Raw genomic sequence first — 11,447 nt, 5'->3', positions numbered from 1 at the left:
ATCAGATGAGTGGCCTCCTCTGGCCCCTCTCCATGCTGTCCCCATCCCTCCTGAAGTGCGGCGCCCAGAGCCGGATGCAGTACTCCCGCTGCGGCCTGACCAGTGCCGCATAGAGGGGGAGGATCACCTCCCTGCACCTGCTTGTGATTCACCTAGTTACGCACGAAAGGATGTGGTTACCTTTAGTTATTACCTCCTCGCACTGGTGACTCATGTTCATTTTGGAGTCGACTATGACTCCAAAATCCCTTTCTGCAACTGTGCTCCTTAGACTGGTCCCTCCCAGGCTGTAGGAGTGTGGATGATTCATCCCCCCCAGGTGCAGCGCATGGCACTTCTCCTTGTTAAACTGCATCCTCTTGTGTTCAGCCCGTTTTCCCACCCTGTCCAAATCCACCTGGATTCACTCCCTGCCATCTAGTCTATGTACCTCCCCCCATAGTTGGATGTCATCAGGAAACTTGGACAGGGTGCTTTCTACTCCTTCGTCCAAGTCACTAATGAAGATATTGAATAGTACCAGTCCAAGGACAGCGCCTTGGTGGACTCTGCTGCCCACATTTCTCCAGGTGAGACTGACCTGTCCACCACTGCTCTCTGGGTACGTCCCATAAGCCAATTTTCTACCCACTGGACTAATAATCTGTATTGCAACTGCTTAGTTTATTTATAAGAATTGGGTGCAATGCTGTGTCAAAGGCTTTTTTAAAATCTAAGTAAATAACATCTACCTTTCTTCCTTCATCCAAGCATTTTGTGACCCAGTTGTAAAATGAAATCAGGTTAGAAATAAAAAATAATAATAATAAAAAAAAAAAAAATAGGCAGAATCTGCCTGCTGTGAACCCATGCTGATTGCCCCTTAGCATTATTTTACCCGCTGGTCCTCCATAAATGTGACCATTAACAATTTTCTCAAAGGTTTTGCCAAGGATACGGGTAAGACTAACCAGCCTATAGCTACCCGGTTCCTCCTTCCTCCGCTTTTTGAAAATAAGGACCACATTGGCCCTTTTTCCTCTGGGACCTGTCCTGAGCGCCACGAGTGCTCAAACTGTTGTGCCAGTGGCTCCACTATGACTCCAGCTAGTTCCCTAAGCACCCTAGGATGAAATCATCAGTACCTGGTGACTTAAACACATTCAACCCCTCCAGGTGTCCCGTTACTAGGTCAGCTCGAACGGTTGGTGGGTCGGTAGCTATACTGGGCTTACCTTTGCTGCTATCCTGTTCCCTCCTTCCAACCCACAGCGCTCCTCATCTGAATTTCCTTCAGTTCCTCACTTATAGTTTAGCTGTACATCCCAGTCCCAGTCTTGCACATTTGGGTCCTTTCCCAGTCACCAACCAGCCCACGTATAGCCCCAGTACCAACTTTGGGTTCTTGTCTCTCATTCACCCCCCAGACTCACACCCAGCCCTCCACCAGCTCCTTGTTTCAGGCTCAGTCTCCACCTCTGCCCTTCATCCTAGTCTCGTCCGCATCCCAGTCCCATCCTCATCTCAGTTCTTCACCCCAGTTCTCAGCCTAGTGGCTGGTCATCCCAATCTCCTCCCTCACGGCCCAAATCCAGCTCTTCCCTTTTCTTTCCATCTCATCTGTGCCTGGGACCAACCCCTATTCTCAGTTCCTGGGCAGGTGTCATGCTACTGGGGGGCAATTGCAGCCTGTGTCGCCCTAGCATAGAGCAGCCCTGGACCTCTGATGCATGTAGCTGCCAGGCTCTAACCCTAACGGTGCTTGAAGGGAAATTTTAAGGAGCTCATAACATTGCTGCATTTACTCAGATGTTCATGGAAGGAACAAACATTTCCCTGCCCCTCCCATCCACACAAAGCCAATCCCCTGCTAAATGCCAACTCCTTGCTCCAATGCCAGAGCTTGCAGAGAAACAGTCATCAGCTGTTATATAGGCATTGGTCTTTCAGTCACTTCCAGGCCTGATCTCCCTTTCAGTTCCCTTCAATAATAAATATTATTCCTTCGATAATAATAATTATTATTCAATAATCATTATAATTATTCCTTGGAGTCTTGTCGGATAACAGCAGAGACTCCCTGTGCCTGATGAAGGGTGATTGCGCCCAAAAGTTTGCTAAGATCTTTTTTCTAATGACTCAGTTGGTCTAATAAAAGAGATTCACATCTATTCAAAGCACCTGGCCTCCCTTCAATAATGAAGCAATATAGGCAGAACCAATGGATTGCTATTTAACCTCACTCCGAACCATATTTATTGCCATGTCCCAGATGCTTGTATACAGGTAGGCACACAGCAAGGACAAATTCCATCTTTTTGGCAAAGTTTTAAGCATCAGGAAGCAAAATATTATTATGGAAAAAAAGTGTTGGGCAGCCTTAACTCTAGGAGTCACTGCCTGTCCTGTCTATAATGCAGCTGTGCTTTATAGCACTAGCTTTGCTCAGCCCCAGAATCACTAGATTTCCTCAGGGGCTATGGAGACTGCATCTGCAAAGTGTGTCACGCAGAAAAGACAGGGAGTCATTTTTAGGTTCTTGATCATTCAGTGACCCTGACAGTCTTGATTTTTGCCTCTTCCTAAAGCCAACGTGCTTTTGGTTGTTGTTGTGAACACTATTCATGTTTTAGGCAGAGCTGTACAAATTTAAAGGTGTGATTTTTTTATACAAAACTCATTAAATAAGAGGCACGGTGTATGCAAATATTTTCTTATTAATCTAAAGCACACTTACTGGAATAACTTTTGGCTGGTAGGGGATATAACCAGTTTGATATGGGTCTGAAGGAGTCTCCCCATTACACAAAGCTTTTGTGAGTAAAAGTATAACCTTTCCAATTCAACCACTGAAAATGAGTGTTGTGTGGGTAGGTAAGCAGCCAAAGATTATGGTGCTAATTCGAGTGAGGACCTTTCTTTGTGAATGAAAAGTGATTTTCTTTGAACAACTAAATATTCATTAAATTCACTAAATGTTAATTTTTAGTCAAAAATGTTTCAGGGTTTGTTTGCCAGTTTTTCATTTAAAATAACATTCTTAAACTGTTGTTTTGGCAGAAACCTCATTTTCCACCCACCCCCCCGAACTCCCGTTTCTGGCAGAAAAGTTCCAACCTGTCCTGTGGGGAGTCTACACCCGAGCTGATCTGAAATGACCCCGATCTGGGTGCGTACCACAAATTCTGTGAGGCTTTTGTGAAGGCAGGGTCCAAGCAAAGGCCATTGTCTATGGAAAGAGAAGGCATGCTTGTCCTTTCTGCATTTTCACTCCAAGAAATTGTTTTGTTAAATGCTGGTGAAAGCATAGGACAGGCTTTGCCGTATGCATTGCGTGTTTCCTGCAATGATCAACATGTTCAGACGAATCACTATAAGTTACCGGTCCTACAGAAAATACTGGTTCGGGAAGCAATGCTCCTTTCAAGGGATTCATGATTGCTCACGTCTTTTTAGTGGTACCACATGAGAATGCATAATTATAAGGATCCGATGGACACCGTTCTGTGACACTTGTCAAAACCTCATTGAGCTGCTCTCGTTAAACAAATAGGATTCCCGCTAGAGCCACTGTTAATGCTGCATTAGGATTTGGTGCAAACGTGGGGAACATTGCCCCAGGTGGGGGCTCAGGAGACCTGCAGACGGCTGCTAGCAATTCATTCCTGATTGCAAAGCAGGTTTCCCCTCCTTACCCAAGCCAAACTTTTCAGCACGCTGGCAGGATAGCAAAGAAATTTGTCCTCGTTGTAGCCCTCCCAAGTGGTACAGACAGAAGTGACAGTTTTTTGCCTGGGGTGCCTGAAGTTAATGCAGAGATGTGACTTCAGTGTAACATGGGAAAACCTGACTTACCTTTGAGCTAGCTAAAATTTGGGCACCAGCACGTAACCCTGGAGCGTAGGATAACGTAACATGCTTTGTGGCATGACTGCAATATAAAGTACCTTGAAAGAAAAGAAAGCCAACTGCAGTTTAAAGACCTTGAAGCCTTTGGTCTGCAGACATATTCGGCGAGTGCTGTACACTGAACCTGTGCGTTGTTCCAGTGCTGCGTGTTTTCATTTTCAATTGTGCATATCCAAAAATCAAAAGATTTGCCACTGGTCTCTGTAGGCCACTATCCACCTCCTACCAGGACCTCCTTGTATGTGTGTTTACACACCTGCACCGAAGGGAATTGTACAGGGAGGGCAAAAACAACAATCTCCACTGATACGAGTGTTCATTCACTCTTACCCCCAAAGCATACCACTTGGCTCATTTTATTATCTAGCCTGGTCCGCTGCAAAAGCTGTTCTTGGTCAAAAATGATATAAAAACTTTTTTTCTGCCATAAGTATACGTGAATCTTTTTTTTTTTTAATCTGGTCTCAATGTGTGCCATCCTGACATAATCCTGCAAGAACTAGCCACTGCCTACACAAATCTCTAGACCGATGGTTTGCAACCTTTATAGACTCAAGGTTCCCCTTGTTAGATTCGAGGCACCCTCTGGAAAATGCCTGCTCTTAGCTTTTGCTCATTTACTTCAGGAAAATAATAGAGCAAGTCTACTCAGACCACAGCAGGAAGTTCTTGACACTACAGATTCCTATTTTAAACCTCTGGGTTTCTCATGTGAATGATATGTAAGCATGGCCAGATCCACAATTTAGAAAAGCTGGGTGCAGATGTTGCGGCATGTCATCATACATAACACAACATACATTTTTCAGCAGTTAAAGGGAAATGATATGCTTTACTAATATCCTAAGGGAGGCCAGACCTATGTTGTCCAGTTTAAGCTCAAAGCAAAAACTAAGAGAACCCCTGGAAAATGCACTATTTTGCTGGATGATATCAAGAGGGTCCCCAACCCTCCAGGATTGCCCTGGAGTCTCCAGGGATTAGATATAAATCTCCAGCAGACAGCTGAGAGTCACCTGGGAAATAAATGATAGGGCATTCATTAAAATAAATATGAAATGTTGAATCTGATTTTATACAGTAGTCCAGCGGGTTTTTTTAAATGTAATAGCCGTGTGCATTTGCCTTCCTGATGTAAAGTCTATGCACTGTAATCCATAACTGATATACACAAGCGCACGGGCACGTTCGCATTGTCGCGGGCAGGTTGGCATTCCAGAAATCTGCCAGAATAAATTCAAACAGGCTTGGCAACTACTAGGCTGGGAGGGGGCTAGGGCCATGTCAGAGCTAAACCAACTAGAACTTGGTTGCTTGGAGCCTGGGGCTAGTAACACCAAGGTGGCCGGTGTGATCCCTGTTTGGACTACATCACCTCTTGAGGTCCCCTCCCAGCCGACTTCTTGATGAGGGTCTAAGCACAGGGCTGTTGCACAAAGGCGGTTCGTTTCCCTGGAGGCAACGCAGAGATCACAGACACACAGACATCAGTCGGCACAAAAGGATGTATTTGTTTGCAAACAAAGGTCAGAGAGTGGAGCTTTGAAGCTCAGATCACCTCTGGCGAACTAATTGCATTTGCAAGAGGAATTTATCTTCTCTCTCCTGGGCACGTGTGCAGACACAGGAATTCTTGCAGCCTACTTCCGTTTCATACAAACATACATGTAGTTACATCATTACATACATCGCATGTATATTATAATTAGCTATTTGAGTATGCGGGGCAGAGAGGTAAATATGCAATAGTTCATTAAGCATGCTCAATGCTACAAGAGTTCAAAAGTTTATACCCCAAGGCCATGCAGCTAAATTCCAGTCTCTGTAATCAGCATGAGAAAGTTTAAGGAGGATGGGGGAGAGGAGCCTTGGACAGTATTTCTTTCTTATCAGGAGCAAGATGCAAGCTGTGCATTTCTAACAATATTCCCCCCTCAAGATGCTTTCTGCTTCCCATTCTTGGCTAGTACTCTTAACATTCGCCTTACTACTCACTAGCCACTTTGGGGCCAAAGGAAAAGCCCTCCAAGGCCACTGTCCTCCGACCTCCTGGAGTCCCTCACAGGCGCAGCAGTTGGTGAGATTGAAGGTACCTGCAATTCTTTCCATCATGTCAATATACAAATTTGCTCCTGCGGGAGCAATTGAGGGGAACGGGGATATAGGGTGGCGACTAGGGCTGCTCAATCCTGCCTCTTTTACTACATAGATAACAACAAGGCATATTAAGACTCTCGCCATATCCTCCCTCTCTTGAGATCAAATACAGCCTAAACTTTTCCTTTGTTACTTCCTTATCTGATTTTCTGGACTCTGATTAAGCCGTCTCAGGTGCACTTGGAGATCACCAGTAGGTTCTTAGCTCCACCTGCTGGCATCTTGTTCCGAGGACAGCTCAACCTCCGGAGTGAGCTCGTCCTGGGAGCTGGTGTCCTCTGACGCTCATGGATGTCGTTTCACACGGGTATGGTGTATCCAACAATCATGGCCAGCAATCTTTACAGCAGTGTGGGTTGTTAAAAGTACCTGGAAAGGGCCACTCCACCTCTCAGTCAAAGGTTCCTTCTTCCACCGCTGCACCAAGACCCAGTCTCCCGCGCGGAATTCATGTACCGAAACGTCTAAAGGCAGACGTTGAAAGGAGGCTGCATACCTGTGAAGAGAAGACAAGACAGACTGCAAAGCAATAACGTACATGTGAAGCTCGCTATTACCTAATTCAAAAGTTACATTTTCTCACATCCCAGGAGGTAAGACTCGAGGAGGCATGCCAAACATAATTTCATATGGGGTTAATTTAATGCCCCGTTGGGGAGTGTTTCAGATGCAAGTAAGAGCTAGCGACAATGCCTGAGGCCACTTAAGGTGTGCTTCAATACAGATCTTGGTGAGTAGAGTTTTTAAGGTCCTATTCATGTGTTTCACTTGTCCTGAACTCTGTGGTCTCCATGGTGTGTGTAGTTTCCAAGTGATCTTGAGGGCTTGTGCGACTTCTTGAACTACCTTTCCCACAAAGTGTTGTCCTTGATCCGACTCGATGGATTCAGGCAGAGAATACCGGGGAATGATGTCCTGCAACAAATACTTCACTACTGTAGCCGCAGTGGCAGTTCTGGTGGGCCAGGCCTCGACCCAACCGGAGAGCTGGTCTACCATGACAAGTAAAAACCCATGATGTCCGGACCGTGGGAGCTCGGCAAAATCAATCTGCCATGCTTGTCCAGGGTACGCTGCCCAAGGTCTACCTCCCATTGGCACAGGAGGTTTCGTTCGAGGGTTTACTTTCTGACATTTGATGCACCTGGAAGCAATACGCTGAGCTTCTACATATAGCCCTGGGGCTACTGCTTGGCGGATCACTAGATCACTCATAGCCAAGCCTCCCATATGGGTACTTGTATGGAGCTGGTGCAGCACCTCCCGAAGCAATGGCCTGGGTATCATGACTTTCCCTCCTGGTACTATCCACCACCCATGGGAGTTCTTTTCTGCGCAAGCCTCCTGTGCAAATTTATCTTCTTCAGGGGAATACTGTGGGACTAGATCCTGGACGTATGGCCATACGGCATGGGACAAGGCCTGCCTGGATACTTCCTCCGCCTCTCCACCAATAAATGCGGCTTCCTTTGCTGCCGCATCAGCCCTTGCGTTTCCAAGCTTATGCTTTTCCTCAGCAGCCTTCCCATGAGCTCGCACATGAATGACTGCTACCTCTTTGGGCTGGTGGAGTGCATCTAGTAGCTTGATAATCTGGGGGCCGTTAGCAATTTTATTCCCAGAAGCTGTAATGAAACCTCTTTCTTTCCACAATAGTCTGTGCGCATGAACCGTAGAAAAAGCATAGCGAGAGTCAGTATATACATTAACCCGCCGGCCTGTCCCCAGCTGTAATGCTCGGGTGAGCGCAGTGAGTTCTGCGGCCTGTGCCGACCATGAGCTCGGCAATGACTCCCTCCATACTACCTTATCCAAGGTTACCACTGCACATCCTGTTCGTCTTTTTCCATCGATGACAGAGCTGGAGCCGTCTACGAAGTATTCAGCATCTGGGTCTTCAATTGGGTCCTCAGCAAGATCAGGCCGCACCTGTGTGGTTTGATTCAGGACCTCAGGGCAGTCATGCGTTGGTCTCCCTGGTTCCGGCAGCAAGGTTGCAGGGTTCAAGGCTGTAGTATGTTTGAAAGTAAGTCCTGGATTAGAGAGCAAAAATATCTCATACCGTGATTGTCTGGAGGGGTTGAGAAACTTTCCTCCCTCAGTCCCTAGAATCTTGGGAACTCCATGTGGGGTGAGTATTTCCCTGTCCGCACCCATGACTATCTTCTGGGCTTCTTCGACAACCACTGCTGTGGCTGCCACAGCCCGAAGACAGGCTGGCCACCCGAGTGCAACTGGATCTAGAACCTTTGAATAATATCCCACGGGTCTCCAAGTTGGGCCTGATGGCTGCGTCAGCACCCCTGATGCGACCCCTCAATTCTCATGAACATACAGTCGATATGGCTTTTTACTATTTGGGATGGCCAGGGCAGGGGGCTGGGTTAATGCTGCCTTCAGCAGATCAAAGGCATGCTGCATTTCTTTAGTCCATTTCCATTCAGTGAGACTTTCCTTAGTCAGGGAGTCATACAGTGGTCTAGCCTTCCCACCATAATCTGGTATCCATAGTCGACAGAACCCAGTTAGCCCTAGGAATGCCCGCAGCTCCTTGGGTGACTGAGGTGAGGCTAGACCTTGGATTGCCTGTATGCGGTCCGCATTCAGGGCTCTGACTCCCTTTGAGAGCTTATATCCCAGAAATGTAACTTGAGGCTGACATATTTGGGCTTTTTCTCTAGAGACCTTATATCCTTTTCCCCCTAGAGTGTTTAGCAGTGATCTGGTGGCTTCCTCTCAGAGTTGCAAATTTGGGCTTGCAACCAGCAGGTCATCCACATACTGGAGGAGAGTCACTGTGGGGTGTGATCCCTTCCACTCCTCCAAGTCCTTCTGAAGGGCAAGTCCGAAAATATGGGGGGCTGCTATGAATCCTTGTGGGAGAGCTGTCCACATGAGCTGGGCTTTATGAAAGGTATCTGGATCCTCCCACTCAAAAGCAAACAATTTTTGACTCTCTCGGTGAAGGGGAATGGAGAAGAAAGCATCTTTCAAATCTAGCACTGAGAATATTTCAGCTTCCCTCGGTACTTGTGTTAAAATCGTGTGTGGGTTCAGGACTACAGGGTGGTCCGAAAGAACCTTCTTATTTACTGCTCGCAGGTCTTGGACCAGTCTATATGAGACCCCATCTGCCTTCAGCACTCCAAGAATGGGGGTATTATATGGTGAGGACCCTTCCACAAGCCATCTGTACTTCTTGTATTTCTCTATTAATGGCTTGAGTCCAACTCTGGCCGCTCGGCTGAGTGGGTACTGCTTTACCCGAACGGGCCCCTCCCCATCCTTGAGTATGATCCTTACCGGGGAGACCGACTTAGCTCGCGCAGGGGCTCCATCAGCCCATACCGAGGGGTCTACTCCAGTCATGTGATCTTCAGAACTTACTACAGGGCGCCGGTCCTCCAGGAGAGCCATCTGATAGTTCGAGCTCTGCTTGACAGGTAGCTGGACCACCATCTGATCGTCTCTGAAAAATATCTCAGCTTGCAGTTTTGTGAGTAGGTCCCGCCCAAGTAACGCAACCGGGCAACTTGGAGAATATACAAAGGAGTGCTCAAGCAAATGGTCCCCCACTTTGGTGAGGAGTGGCTTACAAACGGGGAGTCGGGATTGCGTTCCCTCAATCCCTTCCACAAGTACATGCTGTTCACTAGTTCCTGCACAGGGGGCGTTTCTGGAATCATTGAAAATGTAGCCCCAGTATCAATCAAGGCTTCAAAGTCTCTGCCACCAACCCTAATAGTTACCATGGGATCTTCTCGGGCTCCAACCCGAAGGGTAGTGGTCTTAGATCCCTGTCCCCTTCATTCTGTGTCCTCACCCTTTTCCTCTGCCCGCATGAGGTGACCCCTTGGTTCACCCTCTCTCTTCTCCTTCAACTTCGGGCATTCCCTCTTCCAGTGTCCTTTCTCCCTGCAGTAAGCACAAACATCTGCTCCCACTCTTTCTCCTTTCCCCTTCTGCATCCCAGCCTTTCCAGGGTTACCTCCAGTTCTAGCAGCTGCCAGCGCTGCCATCTGTCGCTGAGCCTTTTTATCCTCCTTGCACTCCTGCGCTTGCTCACGATCCCCATATACCTTATATGCAATTTCCACCAGCTCTGAAATCGGTTTCCCAGCACCTCCCTCAGTTTTCTGTAGCTTCCTACGAATATCAGCAGCGGATTGACCAATAAACATAAGATTTAACATGCATTGATTATCTGGGGCTTCTGGATCTAGGTCCGAAAACCTGCGGAACGCCTCGTACAGCCTCCCGAGGAAGGCTGAGGGATCCTCTTCTTTTCCCTGTCTCACTTCATACAATTTAGACAGATTAGTAACCCGAGGCACTGCCTTTCCCATTGCTTCCACTATAATCCCCAGATACCGTGCACTCAGCTCTCTTCCTGCTGCGGTATGATTATCCCATCCCAGTTCCTCAACAGGGCAGGTATCACGCAAGGTACTACCGGCAGCTCCCTCCGCTTCTACCCTGGCTGCTGCAATGCGCTCTGTTGTCCCCAGTACTAATCTCCTCTCCTCAGGGGTCAGGAGGGTTTGGAGCATCATCTGGACATCAGCCCAAGTGGGTTGATGGGTTTGCCCAATGGATTGAAACAAGTCTCTCATCTTTTCAGGGTCTTCACGAAAAGAGGGGCTCTGATTCTTCCAATTGAATAAATCTGAAGTACTAAATGGGGTGTAGACAAAAGTTGCATCGCCCCTCTCTCCGATAACCTCTCGCATCAGGCAGTTCAGCACCGGCTGTGATTCTACAGTTTTGCACAAATTATAGCCCTTATTCCCTGATTCAGATGGGGCACTTGGCTGAGGCACTCGCTCTGAATCATTAGGTATAATTTGATACGCCGGTGGTGGTTTCCCTGAGGGAGGGAGCGGTAGTGCAGAAGGACTGGGTCCTGAGGAGGTGTCTGATTCATCCTCGCTACCCATCAGGGTGACCGGAGAACGAACCTGATACTCGGCCAATTCAGGATCCCCACCCCCCCCATTAGATTCAGGGAGTACAGGCGGTCCTCCTCGGGTCTTTCCTTTAACAACCATCACATGAGACTTTACTAAGCATTTCTTAATCCAAGGTGGCTGATCTTGGACCACTCCTAACCAACAGTCTAGTTCAAAAGTTTATACCCCAAGGCCATGCAGCTAAATTCCAGTCTCTGTAATCAGTATGAGAAAGTTTAAGGAGGATGGGGGAGAGAAGCCTTGGACAGTATTTCTTTCTTATCAGGAGCAAGATGCAAGCTGTGCATTTCTAACAGGGCCATTTCAGTGCAAGCAGTTAAAATACAGTCTACAGGGCTGTGAAAGAGGAGCTCCAGGACCAGGAGGAGCCGATAGAGAGTGGAATTGGTGGGGAAAGAGGGGTATTGTGGTGGGGCTGGGGGGAGATTGGGG

This window comes from Crocodylus siamensis, chromosome 5, assembly GCF_052110815.1.
Source record: "Crocodylus siamensis isolate JL-2025a chromosome 5, ASM5211081v1, whole genome shotgun sequence".
NCBI lineage: Eukaryota > Metazoa > Chordata > Crocodylia > Crocodylidae > Crocodylus > Crocodylus siamensis.
The sequence above is the reverse complement of the archived record's forward strand: the minus strand, read 5'-3'. Positions refer to the sequence as shown.